This window comes from Silene latifolia, unplaced genomic scaffold, assembly GCF_048544455.1.
Source record: "Silene latifolia isolate original U9 population unplaced genomic scaffold, ASM4854445v1 chrun_scaffold_16, whole genome shotgun sequence".
Taxonomy (NCBI): Eukaryota; Viridiplantae; Streptophyta; class Magnoliopsida; order Caryophyllales; family Caryophyllaceae; genus Silene; species Silene latifolia.
The window spans coordinates 8,848,088-8,863,393 of NW_027413123.1; the positions used below are offsets into that span (position 1 = coordinate 8,848,088).

The 15,306-nt window shown below is 34.7% G+C and overlaps 1 pseudogene; it reads right to left on the reverse strand.

Moving 5' to 3' along the window:
* LOC141637240 (inositol hexakisphosphate and diphosphoinositol-pentakisphosphate kinase VIP2-like) overlaps positions 1-11,972 on the reverse strand; it is a 43,605-nt pseudogene extending 31,633 nt beyond the window's left edge.
* Between the last annotated feature and the right edge of the window lie 3,334 nt (positions 11,973-15,306).

The following is a 15,306-nucleotide window of genomic DNA, read 5'->3' on the forward strand; positions in this document are numbered from 1 at the left end:
CATGTGACATATTGACAATTGACAAAAATAATATGGAATCCATATTATCAAAAGTGCCGAAATTAAGGGGAGATTTAAGCAAATATTGTGTTTGTTTAAATTAGTGGTAAACATTATGATGACTTACTTTAGTAGTCATGCAACCCTAGTTTACCTTGTGAAGGCAAACAAGAGCATGCATTGGGTCTTTTTCTTCCTCCTCTTCCCTCCTACACGGTTTGACAAAAGAAAAAGGCAAAGGGTTTTGTCTTATATTTTTTGATACACTACATGCATGATAGTGTAATTCATTCATTTCATTCTAACTTATCAAAATATTAAGTTTTAGAAAGAGAAATCACTTCCTCTCCCATTCACTCCCAACCGGTTTTGGGGATCAAAATACCAAATTATTTTGGGTCAATTTTTCTACTAAATTAATATTGTACTAGATCTTATGATATTAATTTTAATTAAGAGTAAGCCTTGGGTATAAAGCTTAGGGAGATATCCTACACTTGGATCTTAGTTCCTCCAAAAGGAAAGCTCAAGAACAAAAGAAAAGGAGATTTCTTTTGTGCCCATTTAAACCGAAAATCCATTGTAAGAACAATGTTTCTTCCTTATTTTATTTTAATGTTTGCATGCATAAGATCAATCTTTAATTTTATGACAAATTAAATTAGAACATATATGAGTATGTTTGTATATATATAGATCTACATTTCCTTCAATCGGTATCAAGAGCCATGGTTGTTTGCATGCAAATCGGTTAAAAGTTTGTCCGAGTTATAAAAATAACATATAAAACTTATAAAATTTGTGTTATTATGAAATATCACGAAATTAATTCATGCATGTTAATATTTCTGGTCCTAAAATGTTTTAGGATATTTTGGTTAATTTTACGGATTTTTATTGTTCATATTATACAATAATGACATTTAAATATGATTTTATGAGTAAAAATGTCATTTTTGGTCTAAAATTAGCTATACTTCGAATTTTCAGTTGATTTTTGGATATGTTGTCACATATATTATTTTGAGATAACCTGTAAATTTTCATAATTTTTGGACTTGTTATGCTCGAAAAATGGATTTTTCATTATTAAATTCGGTTTTAGGTGAAAAATAGGTTAATATGAGTTAAATTTTGAATCTGGTCATAGAAAATTAATATGTTGTCACATACAATTTTACAAGATGTGTGTAAAATAATTGGCTATAAAGAAGTCTTTTTGCATGATTTATGGATTTTTGAAGAAAAATAGCATAAATAGTGACATTATTAGTGTAAAATTAATAAAACATAATCTATGACTTAGGAAAAACGTCTAATGTTGCTTTTTATTATCCTTTTCAGATCTAAAATTGAAAAATTTATGAATATAATTTTTTCCATGTTTTTATGATTATTTTAGTTAAAATCGATAAACCGCAACATTGTTTTTCCGGAAAAATTTCGAAATTTTTAACCTAAGATTTTGAACATTATGAGTGTCATGGTATTTTTCCAGAATGTTCATGAGTTTAAATTTCAAATTTTGAATTTATTTGAAATTTTTGTGATTTATTTGAAGTTTATAGCTTATTTTTGTTTTTTTAGTCCATTAATGAACAATTTTATAAAAATGAGTTAATTATGGTCAAATTATTAGTGAAGACTAAATTTTGAGTCCTAAGATGTTAGGGTAATTAACTTATGCATAAATATGAATTTATGTAATTTTTGTGATTGTAAAATGTTGAAATCACGCAAATCCGTAAAAACCGAGTAATATATGATATTGGCTAATTAAAGGCGATTTAGCATAAAATTGAGCATGTTCATACATATTATAATGCTGCATTTTCTTTATGATTGTCATAATTTTAATTTATGTAATTTTGAATTATGTAATTTTACTTAGTATGGCCTTAGATTTTAATTGATATTTCCCGAAATGTATGGGAATATCGATTCGGTTGTAATTTTATTGTGATCTCGTATCACCGTTTTGTAATTTAATAGATTTATTTTATTTTAGTTACAAATGTATAATAGGAAATTATGTAATTTATTATGTAATTTTATTCATTCCGGAGTTCCCAAAGACGGATTTCTTCAAGAATGGCGATACATAAAGACGGTGTTACCTCGAGATGCGTGCCACAACCGAAGTTCAAGGGACCAATGGAGTTGGTTTCCGAATATGTAATAGTTAAATAGTTTTTCTATTTTAGGAAAGGCCATACTAGGATTTATTTATTTTTATGCTTGCATTTTATTTTATGTCACATGCATCGCTAAATCGCCATAACTAAAACATGCATTTTCTTTTATCGAGTTTATCGACCGTGTCAATTAAAATTATCGTAGTTCACCGCTTTAGTTCACTTAAAACATGATAGATAATAAATTGACATGACCTCTCGCTAAAACAATTAATTGAGACATAGCCTTACCAAATAGTAGAAACCATGAAAACCTATTTCGCGAGGGAGTGCACTCGGCCCTACCGGGGTACAAACCTTGTTACGTAGGGGAAGTGGGTGATAAATGTCAATCCACCGAATTCATGTTGATGAGGGTTTCATCGGCCATACCGTGCCCAAGTTGATGTGGATTTGGATCATGGACACATTTATTCGAAATTTGGATTGAGCTCAACGGAAGTATTCGCGACCGTAGTTGCATGTGTTCCGGGCTATAGATAATTATTAGAGTAATTTTATCGACCAAGAGTTCTAAAAGTAGAATCGATTAAAACGTTAATCCACCGAGTTATATTGATAAGGGTTTCATCGGCCATACCGTACCCAAGTTAATATGAATTTGGATCTTGGAATCATTTATCATAGTTGGGTAGAGGTCACTATGTAAATGCTTTACTTGTTATTTACAAGTATTAATAAAACGATAAATGTTAAGTTTTCCACTATTCCGTTATTATATTGTTCTATTTCTTTACCACAATCATATACGATATCATTTCGATTTTTGATTCAAATCTCCATTAAAACATCGTAACTAAAGACAAATATGAATTTGCTTCTAAAACCTCAAATGAACCATTGCTAATGATCTCTTGTAAAGAGTATAGATTAAAGTTATTCATTATCAAACAGGTTTTTGATTCTTGACTAACACATCTACTTACAATGGATTATTATTCATATACTTAATTGAATTAAGTACCTTGAAGCGATAAATTGTTTTGGTAAATTAGATTTGTCAGAATTCGTAATTGACCAAAATAACGCAACCACTTCAATGAAAGGTTTAAGACTAAAACGAACAAATGAAGAGTAATCTTCATGAATTCAATTTTGCTTCTCAAAGCAAAGACTCATTGAAATGAGTGGGAGCATTCTCTTAAACCGTTAAGATGAGGACGAGGTTCAAGAAGTAAAAATTATAATGGAATTGATACAAGGTAATGTTAAAGGTAAAGTTGTTGAGAATGACGATACTTAACCTATCAATCCCGACCGATAAAGTTTCCATTGTCTTAAATGTTGGACACAAGAGAGGAAACTACCCCAAATTATTGAAGAATCAACAAAATTAGTTGTGGGACATCTAATGGGATCTTCTTCTTTAAATGTTTATTTGGTTAAACATAAATTTTGCTAGTACCACTTCGTCAATATTAGAAACCAGTGGTGGTTTTCATCATGGTATGCGATACATAGAATGATTAGAATATGACGACTAGCAACAATGAAGTCGAGAGATAGAGTCATTGTGTACTAAATCTAGTTTTTCGGGTTTGGAGTTGTACTTAATTGTGACTATTAAGTACATAAACTCTAAATAAGAATACAAACTTGTTAAGATACAAAAGAGGTTTCACTTTTGTGACCCTATACACCACGATTTGATGTATGGCTAGCCCATTATCAAGGTGATAATATTCTAAACCAAACTAGAATGATATATCATGAAGATGATGCAAGACTCAAATTGGTAACCCAAGATCAAACCTTAAATATTGGAATGATGAACGCAAAGAGTTATCGAGTACTCTTGAAACCATTAGATTGTTAATGGTATATGCGTATCTTGTATTCAAAGCAAGATGTCTCGTGCCTTTTGGTTGAAAAGGAGATCGAGGTTGTAAATCATTGATCCAAAATAGGTTGATCATTTTCTTTTACCAACGATTTAGGCAGACGCTAATGTGTTCACTTAATAAGGTAAATAGAGAAATCTTTGAAGAATTTCAAAGAGTTCAAGGAATCACGATTTAAGTCGTGATGGGATTATCAAAGTGAAGACTTTGATATAAGCCAAAGGAAATGTGATATAGTATCACAAGTTAATCTCTCTTAGCACACATTATGGAATAATGTGTGGTTGGATAAGAAATCAAACGCTATTCGATATGGTTGAACTTCAATCAAGTTACTTTGAGTTACTTGATCCTTTTGGGGATATTATCATTTTTGTCTAAATTATTTTTCCACTAAATCGAATCATATGAGATATGAAATGGTAAGGGTACCATGTTTGTAAGTTTTCACAAGAAACAAATGCTCATTTTTCCCTTTCAATTATCACGAGTACACCGGGTTTGTGGCTCGTGAAGCTGTCTTTCTAAAATACAAGTTTATTTCTAGAAGACAGAGTGGGATAAATTATTCAAGAGCCACAAAGAATGCCACAGAGAATGTTATGTCGCAAGAAACTGGTCTTTCTTGGCTACATGAGACGTTTTGTGTAAAACATTATACATTGTTTCTTCAATACCTAGGAGGTTAAATTCGTCACTTGTTAAAAATGATGAATTCATGCTACTTTTAAGAAAGTAAAGAGCTTATAACTTACAAAAGAAATTGTTTGATTCAAGTTGATTACTTCTAGAAAGTAATGAACATATGACTTACATAAGAGTGTTTAAGTCACAACTCAATACAAGGCTTAGAGCCATGAGAATCCGAAATAAAAGGCTTGATTAGTTACAAAGGGTTTTGCACTAATAAAGAGATATTTCAAAGCAAGATTGGTTGCAAAGGGTTTTGCACTAATTGAAATGCTTAAGTCTATTTGAATCTTCTTAGGGATTGTGTTTCATTATGAAGTTATGAAATACGTAGCAAGTGAATCTAAAACCCACTTCTTCAAAAGAAGGAATGTATTCAATACATGTCATGAGTTTTGTAGATTCTTGCAATCCTAAGATAATGTGAAACTTAAGAGAGGGTCTTAAGTAGGACATCCATGAGTTGGAATCAACATTTTGATCATGTGATAAAACATTTCTCGATAAGTCGAGAAGTTATGTTTACTCGTGGAGTTTAGTGGGAGTTACGGAAGTTTTAATTAGTCCGATATGTGGATGACATATTGATCATCGAGAATGATTTAAGACTTTTGGAGTATTATAATACGTCTTGAATATCCGGTTTTATGAAGATAAATCCACATGATATTAGCGTCAATAAGAAGTCTTACGTTGATAAGATTCATGACTAGTTAAATTATATTGAACATATTTGATTGATTCCATTTGCTTCCGCTGCCGAATCAATTAAAAGGAAATGATGTATAACACTTCATATGCTTTGAGTATGATGAATTGTTTTCAAAATCGAATTTAAGTAATCTTTGCCCAGTAAGCAATAAAGATTACCCTTAAGTGCTTACAGAAGCATTAAGGCTGTAAAGCAAAGTGTTTATGATGCAATTTTGTGTAAGGGTGTTACACAAGTGACAATTGACAATTGAGATTGCGCATGGTTTCCGACAAAACCATAATCAAAACACATCAGGATGGTTAAGATACCATTGTGGCAATGTTAATTAAGAAGTAGATTTTCTAGAATCGTTCTAGGCAATAAAGAACAATAAGAAATATTTATAACGAAAATTGAGTACACTTGTAATCATGAGATGTGCAAGAGGATGAGTCCCGCACACTGTGAAAACAGTGGGACCTATTCTTAGGCTAGAGGGCCTATGTCTTGATTGGATCTCGACACGTACTCAGAAAGTTTTGTGATGCAAATGTATACATTACAAAGGAAAACGAGTATGTAGTAGGGTTGAGTAAGGTACAAGAAATTGATAAAACTTACTAACCAAAGCCTTCTTATAGGCTTAACATGATAAGTCATGTCATTTCAATTGAGTTGAAATGAACAACTACATACAAGATTAAATTAGATTATAGAATATGAAATAGTAATCAGGCATTGACTATTCATATGTGATAATCGCATTTGTCTTCGAGTTTTTTCTTTAAAAACTCCTTTTATACTTTGTTACATCCAAACGGGTTGTAGTGACAATTGAACCCCGTTAAAGTGAACACGGATTAACATTGTATTCGCCCATAGTCACTTGTATGAGGTGACGTCTCGAAGTGACTAGAGTGTGATGCGATTGATGGCAAGTTCAAGTGCCATAGAGTCATGTGAGATGACTAGTCGATCACATAAGGCGGTATTAGGAACATTTTGGGCCTAATGACCGCTTATAGAGTTCGGCAAATTTATATAGCCTGGTCGTGGCGAGAGCTGCTATAGTATTCTAATGAGTCGATTCTTTTGACTAAAGACTATTCACCTAAGATGGCACAGTTTCAGATTAACTTTGATTTATGTTACTACGACCTTCGTAAATGGGGTCAAATGGGCATATTTTGGGTTATGATGGTTGTGGCTAGTCGAAGGGAATGAGTGCGATAGGAATTGTCCATCCCCTTGTCAGGGTTAAAACAATATCTCAGGGCCACTCAAGGAGTAATGAACTGGAAATGCGTGGCCACGCGCTCGGAAGGTATCAGTGGATAAATCCGGCCAAACAGTTATTCTCCAGATCGAGGAAACCACTCTCGATATGATCACTTGCAAGTACGACCAGAAAGACACCTTGCATTGAGTGGGAGATAGTAATAGGACAAGAGAATTGGTGACTCACACTTGTCGAGGACAAGTGGGAGATTGTTGGGAAATGTGTCCTCAACAATAGTGCGATCACATGATTTAAATATCATTATTAAATCTCATTTTAAAGAATACAATTGGGAAGTATTTTTCTTGTCAATTTGGTCAACATATATCGGTAATGATTGGTGACTAGAGTTTGACATTCTTTGTCGTGCGACGGTGGTGATCAGTTGACCCCTAGGTCATACCTATAGGGCAACACTCTTAATTGATCATTTAATTAATCGTATAATGTTACGAGTTAATTAAATTACTTGAAAAATTGACGGACGATTTTGGAAGTAAAATTTACGTATTACATTGAAATGTGATTAAATGTGATACGGTCTAAGTAATTTAATCGTATCATTACTCGGATGAAATTATTGTTTAAGGAAACAATTGAATTTGAATGAATTATTATAAATACAAACTGTTGTGATTTATAAACGGTAAAAATATTTTGGTACAAGTAATTATGAATTACTAAGTCGATTTTTGTATATGACATATTTTTATTAATACGTTGATTTTTAATATGTTAAGAATACATAACAAATTTATGTTACATATGACATGTGACATATTGACAATTGACAAAAATAATATGGAATCCATATTATCAAAAGTGTCGAAATTAAGGGGAGATTTAAGCAAATATTGTGTTTGTTTAAATTAGTGGTAAACATTATGATGACTTACTTTAGTAGTCATGCAACCCTAGTTTACCTTGTGAAGGCAAACAAGAGCATGCATTGGGTCTTTTTCTTCCTCCTCTTCCCTCCTACACGGTTTGACAAAAGAAAAAGGCAAAGGGTTTTGTCTTATATTTTTTGATACACTACATGCATGATAGTGTAATTCATTCATTTCATTCTAACTTATCAAAATATTAAGTTTTAGAAAGAGAAATCACTTCCTCTCCCATTCACTCCCAACCGGTTTTGGGGATCAAAATACCAAATTATTTTGGGTCAATTTTTCTACTAAATTAATATTGTACTAGATCTTATGATATTAATTTTAATTAAGAGTAAGCCTTGGGTATAAAGCTTAGGGAGAGATCCTACACTTGGATCTTAGTTCCTCCAAAAGGAAAGCTCAAGAACAAAAGAAAAGGAGATTTCTTTTGTGCCCATTTAAACCGAAAATCCATTGTAAGAACAATGTTTCTTCCTTATTTTATTTTAATGTTTGCATGCATAAGATCAATCTTTAATTTTATGACAAATTAAATTAGAACATATATGAGTATGTTTGTATATATATAGATCTACATTTCCTTCAATAACACCAAAAAATGTGTTCTCAACTTATCAGCATTTACTCTAAAAGACCCCTGAAATTTTTTCTTACTCCTTTAAACAACCACTACATGCACTGGAATTGATGTTTTCGAACATAAGTGCCGTGTTACATAACATTACAAACCTCTTTTCCATCAGGGTTCCTCATAACAACACCATCGACAACAGGAGACTTCCTCGCTTCAAAGACATGAGCATAATCTGGCCCAATCAGTATATACCTATAAAAATTGTCCCCAAAGTAGGTTGCAATTAATAAAAAAGATGGAGAATAAGAGAGCATGGTTACTTTCAGACGGCAATGGTAGAGCGAAGTAGCAGGCAAGCTGTCTATTTCATGAAGTGCAAACAATTAGCAACATTCAAGAGACCATACCATGAACGGGTGCCTAAAAGAATTATGATTATTCTTGCATCAAGAAGGCTTAGGAGTTACACGCTTCCGATGACACATTTCATACAAGGCCACAAGTTGGTAGTCGTGTAAATTATTCACATGAATAATTTTATATAGACAATTAAAGGTGTAGTTGCAATTAAGATTGATTCTGAGATATCTATAAAAACAAATGAAAAGAATAGAACACCAACGTAAGGCACGACGGTCACATCTGTTTAGCCCGGTCGGCATGAACCTTTCATATCAATAGGATGCCTAACGCATCACATTTCTAAATGTTAGGATGAACCTCACTTAAGGAGCAAACAAACTAAATGAAATGAAAATAAAACCAACAAAAGGCACAGCCTTCACGTCTGTTCCACCAGTAGGCATGAACTCCTCGTAGATATAGGATCCCTCACGTCTCACATTTCTAACATCAGGATGGAACTCACTTGAATGGTTGCCTACCTGTACCAATAAATTTCAAGCCATTGTTGGGTAAACGTTTGTTAGCTTTTTAAAAAGCAAATAACTAACCATCATTTGCCAAAATCAATACAACAACAACAACATCAGAGCCTTAATCCCAAAATGATTTGGGGTCGGCTGACATGAATCATCCTTTAGAACCGTCCTTGGGTGAACGCACACCTCACAATGCGAAAAGAGAAGGGAAAAATGAAAAACAAAAGGGAGAGCGAAAATGTAATACAAAGTCAAGGTAAACTTACAGGTTTTAAAATCGAATTCCGGATTTGTTTTATAAAAACTTCAAATTTAAATCGAGAGAAAAGTTAAAACGATTTTGGAAAACCGAAATAGAATTAAGGATCCGGAATGCCTTAAAAGTAAACCAAATAAAATATATAAGAAAGTGGTTGGTAAAAAGGTGTAATATAGGAGAGAAGAACAAATAAATTTTTTTAAAAATTAAATAAAAACTCTAAATATCTCAAAAAAACATCAAATACTAAAAGTCCACGTGTATCTTTTCCCTCCATTGTGCCCTCTCCGTCAACATACTCTCCTCAAGCCCCAGAAATCTCATATCGTGCTCTATCACTCTCAACCATGTCTGTCTCGGTCTCCCTCTACCTCGAGGGACCTTTTCTGTCCTCCAAGTCTCCGGCCTCCTAACTGGTGCGTCCATAGGTCTCCTTCTCACATGGCCAAACCATCTTAGTCGATTTTCCATTATCTTGTCCTCTATTGTCGCCACTTTTACCTTTTCCCTAATCACCTCATTCCTTAATCGATCTTTCCTTGTATGCCCGCACATCCACCTCAACATACGCATCTCCGCCACACTCATCTTTTGGATGTGACAATGTTTCACGGCCCAACACTCGGAACCGTAAAGTAAGGCAGGCCTAATTGTCGTGCGATAAAATTTTCCCTTTAATCATTGGGGCATATCTTTGCCAAAATCAATAACCAGGCAAATAAACTTCAAAAAAAGGAGCCTCATAAGTTGTCATCTACAAACAGTCCAAAAAAAGCAGACAATTTAACGACCAAATGAACTAGTCAACGACAACCCTTTCAAAAAAGCTAATTACTCACGTTTAACCTATCCCGATTAGTTTAAAATTATTTCTCATCTTCAATTTACGCCTAAATGTGGAAAAGTCTTTACACCCACCGGATCAAGTAAAATAACAAGGATTACGCTCAGGCATGGATTTCGCCTCTAGAAGTGCATTAACTTAACACGGAATGCTAGTCAAGACACAAATGAGTTAAGAACACACATTAGGCCTTTGAACTACTGTCTATGTCCACCTATGATACCAAGAAAAAGTCTCCCAATAAATGATGCATTTGGCACAAATAGCAGAGCAGGCATGAAAAAAACTCAACATCCTAATGTCTTGCACTTTTGGCACATCTCTGTTATTATCCGCGAGAGACTGCCTAATATCCAAAGTTTTTAGCTAATCAATGCATTATTTATCATGCTGAACCTCTCTTTTGATAAAAATAAGAGAGGGAACAAATGAATAGATGTTGAACAACACCTTTCTGAATAACTCTTTCATGCCCCCACCAGCAGAACTGGGATAGTATATCATTATGCTATGATCATCGCCTAAGCAAATACACACACAAAAAAAAATTGTCAATAAATATAAGATGGAGCGCAATTTCAACGGAAGCAAAATTGACAATGACAAAGAGATGCACGTCTGCTCAAGTTTCATCAAAATTTTACTTTTACAATTTGTTAAAGAAATTATAAGAGAAGAGTGTACTAGTTCAGTTATACAACAATAAGAAAAATTCCGCACAAACAAGCTAAAACTCTGAAGTATACTTAACTCTTAGGATTGATTAATAATACATGTCAATGGGTACTTGATCCACATCGAAATATTAAGATTAATGATACACATCAATTGGTATAGTGGGCTAATTTCACCAATTAGTTTCGCATGGACCCTCATTAAAAAAGTGTGACGTGCTTGTACTCTCCTTGGTATCTCCCCCGAGTCCTTAACAAATGGTTTCATAACTTATGGCTCATGGTTGACCTTAGTCTACACATAAACAATAAACCGCATAATGGTACACCAGGAACAACTATAGAAATTTAGATCTAAAAGCACTAGCGCACATTGATTAGCATAAGATGGTATGCTAAGAGTGAAGGCTGAGCATAGGAGCCGCGATTAATGTGGCATCATACGAATAGGAAGAAGAAATGGCTTTCAATGGTATGTTGCTTTAACTTGTCCTGCTTTAGTTCAAGAGAATTTTGCAAGCTCTCACATATAGAAGAAGTTTGTGATGATTGATGTGCGAGCTAGTTATCCCATGAGTGCTAGTTGTTTCACGGTACATCATTGGCAATTTGGACATATCAAAACAGGACACATTATTCATTATATATTCTTAAATGTTGGCTCGAACACAATACCGTCGTGGCTTACTAAACAAACGTTTTGAAACATAATACAGCCGCGTATGACATATCAAAACAGAACTACACATTATTCATCATATATATTCTTAAATGTTGGCCCGAACACAATACTATCATGGCTTAATAAACAAATGTTATGAAACATAATATAGCCGCATATGAGCAAACAAAATAAATTTGGGATAACATTTCTTTTTTTTGTCATTAAGAAAAAGATTCCTCGTTTAAACTACAACTCTCGCTATAGCATGAGCAATCCTATTAAGACTTCTAGGACAATGGCTAAGAGAGAAACAGTGACAATCAATAGCTAAGGAGGAGATAGAATGGATAATATTGGCGGAGTCATGGGTGATGTCGCCAATGCCATTGACTTGAAGGGCTAGGTTTAAGCAATCCGTGGTAGCATCAATGTGCTTATATCGTTGAGAAAACGCATCAGAAATTGCATGCCTTGAAGCCATTGCTTCAGCTTGAAAGGGTGACTGTGCCCAGAACGCCGATTGTCCCTAGTGGAAGACGGTTCCAGTTTTGTCAAGAAAGATCCATCCAGCAGTGGCCTTGAGATTTGTCCTCCAGGAAGCATCACATTTGATCCGTATATGATCAGAACAAAGATCAGTTCCAACAAGCACGTGTGGAAAATGATTTCTGATTTTGAAATCATCATCAACATCAGACAAATCCCCATGGAAGGAGAGAGCTAAGCTTTTCGCCCTTTGATCTTCAGCCCAAATATTGTTACAAGCATCAACATCAGGTTGCTTGAACAGAGTGTAGAAATCAGTGGAGGACTCACGAAAAAGAGCTTTACGAAAGCACTATATTCGCAAAGAGTGCTAACAAAAACCGAAACATCAAGTAGTGAAATTCTTATTTTTCTTGAAAAAGGAAAGCGATTGATAATCCAATTCTGGATTGAGAGATTGTTGCCCATATTAATACGGATCCCAAGGGGGGAAGCAAACCATATGCGAGAAACACAGTTGCAATCTCGGAAAATATGGCTCATGGACTCCACTTGTGAATTCTCAGAACTGACATCGATAATTCCAATTAAGGCCCCTTCGCATAGCTTCCTCGCCATTTGGAAGAGAATTGGAGAGAATTTTCCATAAAAAAACCCTCCACTTACCGGTAATAGGGAGAGACCAAAGATCGTTCTTACAAAAAGCGATAGTCAATGGTTCCATCCTGGATAAGTCCATAGCTGTAGCTTTCCTATTCCATAAAACAGAAAATGCAGCCTTGTATCCACTTTTCGTGGAATAAATTCCATTCGAATTGAGAGGCCAGTAGACCTTACCAATAACATCCATACAAGGAATAGGAACAGAGCAAATCAGAGGGATGGACTGATCACCACATATAGACTGAACTCGATTAAAATCCCAGTCCCCATTAGGTGTTTGTAGTTGAGAGACACTTATAAAAGGTTTGTTGGCTAAAACATCAGGGGGTAGGGAAAGTAACTGTGCAAGAGAGGAGCCATTAATCCACTTGTCTCTCCAAACATCGAGTGCCGAGGGGAAGCCTACTTGCCAAGCTAGGCTTCCTTTAAGCAACTCAAGTCCCCATAAAATCCCTCGGCCACCCCAAGTTAAAGAGCCTTTGCTACGCAAATCATCATCCAAAATTGTATCCTTTGAAATTCGGTACTTAGTTCCCAAGACACGACTAAGAAGCCCCTCAGGCTGTTGAAAAATACGCTAACCCACCTTTTTGCTAAGAGACTCGATTTAAACAACCAATATTTCGAATTCCTATACCACCAAGTTCCTTAGAGCCCTGGGTAAATAATTTACTACTCCAGTGAGGACTATTTCCATTGCAAGTTCCTCCCCACCAGAACCGTGAGATCAAAGAATCTATCCTAGAGCTCACACTTACCGGCATTTTAAATGCAAATAGAGAAAAAACAGAAAGTGGGGAAGAACGGAGCGAATAAGTGGAAGTCTACCAGCCGAAGATAAGTAAACATTATTCCAGCTTAAGATTCTCCTTCAAACCTTCTCAGATATTAAGGCAAAAACTTCCCTTTTACTCGTCCCAAAAACAGTTGGAAGACACAGATATAATCCCATATCCTTATTTCCCCTAACCTTTTGAATTTTGAGACTCTTCCAAATAGTCCTTAAAGTACAATTAGGGCTAAAAGTGATAGCAGATTTATTCTCATTAATACGTTGCCCTGAGACTTGGCAATATATATAAGTTCAGGATACCTTGAAGGGTAAGACAATTCTAAATATTAGCTGTCATGAAAAAAATAGAATCATCCGCAAAAAGGTGTGAGATAGGCGGGCTACTTCTGGAAACCTTAATGCCCGTAAGATGTTTGTCATCTTCAGCATGAAGTAATAATTGCGATAATACTTCAGTGCATAAGGCAAATAAATAAGGAGAAAGGATCTCCCTGTCGAATACCAGCTCTAGGATGAAACGGTTTGCCATCAGCTCCATTAATAAGAATTTCATAGGACACAGTTTGGAAACAATTCATGATTAGCTGTGAGATTCGTTGAGGAAAACCCATATCTAGCATGGTAGCCTAAAGAAAATGCCACTTAATTCTGTCATAGGCCTTGCTCATATCGACTTTAAAGGCCAAGAGTCCTTGCTTCCCCTTGGATTTTCGTGAGATTTGCTGAAAAAGTTTGTGTGAAATCAAGATATTATCACTAATATTTCTCCCAGGGAAAAAACCATTTTGATATTCTCCAACGAAGAGAGGCATAAGTTTCTTGAGCCTATTAGAGATACACTTTGTGACAATCTTCATTATAACGTTACAAATCCTCAACTTTCTCAGGGCAGATCGTTTTTGGAATAAGAGGAATAAAAGTACGGTTAAATTCTTTCAAAACATTGCCAGAATTAAGGATGGATAAAACTGCCTCAGAGACTTCATTTTTAATACGATACCAATATTTTTGGAAAAATAAAGCAGGAACTCCATCAGGACCCGGTGACTTAGTGGCGCCCATTTGAAAGACAGCAGACCGGATCTCCTTTCTTGTGAAAGGTCTATCTAAATCCGTCTGATCGTGATCTAACTTAGACTTAATCTTCTCAAAGACCCGGTGATGATTACCAATATATTCTTCAAAAGGCTCATGCACTGTAGAAGACTCCAAGATGGACATAAAATTGTTCAAAAGTAACAGCAATATTTTTTGTTTCACTCATAATGATATAAAAGGGCCTTATACTCAAAACTAGGAGTGATATCATAATGATATAAAAGGGCCTTATACTCAAAACTAGGAGTGATATCGAGACGAGACATCTCTTAAGCAACTCAAGCAAGGCTGGGTCGAAGCATGGCTCGAGAACTTAGTGTGAATTTGTGTTGTTAGGTGATATATTGCTTTTATTTTATTAAAGTATTTTATCATGATTATATCTTTGTATCCATGTCAGATGTTCTCATTGATTTGTCCAATGTTTTTAATATATAACTTTCCACTCTTGTTACGAAAGGTATCAAAAGAAAAAAAAAACATTTAGCAAGATTAAACTCTCGAAACTGGGTTCGAGTTTTCCTTCATGAGCACAAGACAAGAAAGGTCAAGCTCATAATCGGCTCGGATCTGCTTTACCTCTACCTACAACCTTTCGACTAGCTAATGTCGTTCAATTGCAAGGTAGGCATTTCCGCATTTGTTATACACACTCATGCTAGTCGTGAGTGTCAGAATATTTCAAGATCACAAACTACAAAATAAAAAATAAAAATGTCCCTAATAATAGCTTAAGCACCTCATTTTATTGAGATTGCCATACACCAAACCATCT